Below are 3361 nucleotides of genomic sequence, written 5' to 3'. Positions count from 1 at the left end.
TCGTTACTTATTGCATGCTAGTACCCGTCCCAATCCTATCAGTCCCAGAGGCATTTGGACTAACTTAGCCTAATGGGAGAAGGGGTTTGGGGCCTTTTGAAGAGTTTTCAAAGGACAAAATACTGAGGCGTCAATCAAAACACATAATGCAAGTAAAGGGGAAAGCAAATAATCAAGTAGGGCTCACATAAGCCTCCTAAGATCAGACAAAGCCATAGAGTTTAGCATGTCTTGCACGTACTGGTTTAGTCTTAAATTAAATTAAAGCGATAAGCGGACTGGTTCAACACATATTTTTGGACAGGAAGTCTACATTAGGCTTACTCGAATGCAGTTGTCTAAGACTGATCCAGTTGATTAGTTAAACCTTTTGTCTATGTGTTAAACAGACCTATAGGCATGGTATCTACTGGTTTCAGGAAAGAGGCAAACTGATTGCAGAAAAGGTTGCCAGTTTTAACAGAATAATACAGGTTTTGCAGTTGATATTGCTTAAACGAGCGTGACATTTCAGAATTGGTATTTCTATAGGCATGCTTTCTAGCCCTTTACTGATTTTAGGCACCTTTTACAGACGTTAGCAAGAGTTCACAAATCCTTCGAGCATGATATCTAGGATGCAATTGATTATTATTTGACCTATAACTGTTTGCCTAATGATAGATGCAAAAATGCAGGAAAGACATGGTCTCTTCAGGCAGAATTCTTATGAGCAAGATATCTGTATGATATACAGAATTCTTATAGGCATGGTTTCTACATATGACAGTGCAGAATTCCTACGAGCATGATTTCTATATATGAAAGTGCAAAAATCTTATAGGCATGATTTCTATATGCAGATGCATAAACTCGTGAACATGATTTCTATATATGAAAGTGCAGAAATTCAGAAGCAAACCCTATAGGCAGGATGTCTATATGCTTAGTTGCAGAAATCAAATGATAAATCCTATAGACATATTTTCTACGTGTGAAGTTGCACAAATAAAAAATAAATCCCTATAGGCATATTTTCTACCCTTAGTGCATAAAAAATAAACCCCCTCCCTTTTCTCTTATTGAATCCCCATGAGTTTATACAAATCATTACAGACCAGTAGAACAAGACTGCAATTAAAAGTACATCAGAAGCTATCAGCTACATCCGAGCGGCCTAATTCAGACTTAGTGTCTAATAATATGAGATTGAGCCACTTCCGAGATCCAGATTTCCAAGGTCTTCTCTTATCTAGGGTGTTTCAGATATCCAAGGGATTTCAGGAACCCCAGGCAGTGCTTACACCCAAGATATTAATCAGAATGAGTTATAGTGCAGTGTGGAAGAGCCAACCCTCAAGTGTCCAAGTTCAGAGGGAGCTCAGGGGTCCCAAGGCAAGGCTCACAAGAGAGGGGCAGAACTTAAGTTCTAAGAATGAGTGCCAGTGTAATAGGGGGGTAGGGAGTGCCAAAGCAGGCTGGTGGTCATACCCAACCATGAGGTAGGCTGGCACACCCCTGACCAAACCTGTTGGCCAAATATTAGAGAGTAAGGACCTATTGAAGGTCAAGCCATGGCCTGGGCAGTAATTAGAATACTGTCCAGCCAAAGCTTTAACTCAACACACATAATAAGGGAATGGGGATGGGAAATTGAAAGAGCTTAGGACCCAAAGGGTCCAGTTCATGTCCATGGACAATAATTTCAGCTATATTGCCATGTTTTTGAACCATAGCTCAAAACACATAAGGGGATATAGGAATGGGATTCATTGCAAGAAATGGGCAGAACACATTACACAAAGATTAAATACTTCAGACATTAAAGTGAACATGGACATAAGAACTGGTAAGTAAACACATTGGGGTTGGGGCTAGAAATAAAACTAGGACATACCAATTTCAGAAAGCAAAGAGAGCAGAAATCTTGTAAGAGGCCACAATACAAATAGCAAGAGTATACTTATGAGTGTGAGTCTGAGTTCATAAAAAAAAAGACTCGAGTGTTGGTCGTGTCTTTGTTAAGAAAGGAGCAGGTATTTATAGTTTGAAATCAGGCAGGGAACAAAGGTAAGAAAATAATCATGTATCAATTAGAATCAATCAATAGCAGAAAATCCTTTGATTGAGGAGTTCAAATTTGAACGGTAAAGGGCAGAAATTATTTAAGGAAGGAGATCAAGTAAACATATTGTGCGTAGCATACAAATAAGGGGTAAATACATAGGGGTTTTAATTAAGGAAAGAAAATTTGAAACACACAGTTAAGTAAATAAGGCAAAAACAAAGTAAATCAATTAGTACATAGTAAATCAGGGAATCAGGGATTCAAAATCACTAATGAACCAAGTCAGAAATAAGGGAATCGAAAGGTTAAAGAGAGTTTTCAAATAAAACAAGGAAAGAATCAATCATTCTTACACAAGGAAGTCTGAAATCAGTCCCAAAATTCAAGAGGGACAACCAGTGTATATAAAGAATGCACAACATCGGGCGTGTGAGGTTAAATCATGACAATAAGAAACAATAATGCTAGCGAAACATGATAGTCGTATAGGCTAATCAGAAGCATGATAAAGAGTCAAGTAAACAGGGTCTCATAGATTTTAGCAAAAAGTCAGAACCACATGGAGAAACAAAGTTGAAACAAAGATGAAACAACTTCAGGAACTCAGAGATTAGGGTTTTGAAACCAAGCAAGTTTAGAGATGAGAAGCACACAAAGCACGTAACAAGTGGCCTCAAACTCGAAAGAAACCCCCAAATTCTAGGGTTTTTTCCATTAATCGAGTCTAGAGACGAAACAAGCAAGTCAGGTAAAAGAATACTAACGAAATAAGTTCAGAAAACTCAAAGGGACTGAGACCTTAAACATGTATTTCCCAGAAAACTTCATGAAAACATAATAAAAGAAAAATCGTGCAAAATACAGTAGGGGAAGTCATATGAGCAAGATAGAAGAAAACACAGAAGAATCACAGTAGAGCATGTAAAATCAGAGAAACCCTAAATCGGAGAAGATGAAAGGTTTGAAAGCAAACTTTTGAAAGAAACTTTGAGAAATCGTTTGAAAACCTTAAAATAAACATAGATCTAGAACAGATCTAGAGGAATCAGGAGAACCTCGAAAGGCTAGGGTTTCAGAAGAACTCTAGAAGCGAGAAAACCTGGAAAAGTCACGATCTAAGCTAGAGAATATCACAATCAGGCTCAAAAGACCAAGAGCCACCGGAGCAAAGCCGGAGATGGCCGAGATCATCGAATCGATGAAGGTCTGAGCGAGGACCTTCAAGGTCTGGCCTCGAACCTTCAGGTATCAAGCACGTGAGAGCAGTAGGGGGTGAGAATAGGTCGTCCATGGTTAGAATAGCCATAGATTCTG

Source organism: Nicotiana attenuata, unplaced genomic scaffold (genome assembly GCF_001879085.1).
Source record: "Nicotiana attenuata strain UT unplaced genomic scaffold, NIATTr2, whole genome shotgun sequence".
Taxonomy (NCBI): domain Eukaryota; kingdom Viridiplantae; phylum Streptophyta; class Magnoliopsida; order Solanales; family Solanaceae; genus Nicotiana; species Nicotiana attenuata.
This window is presented reverse-complemented; position numbering follows the sequence as displayed.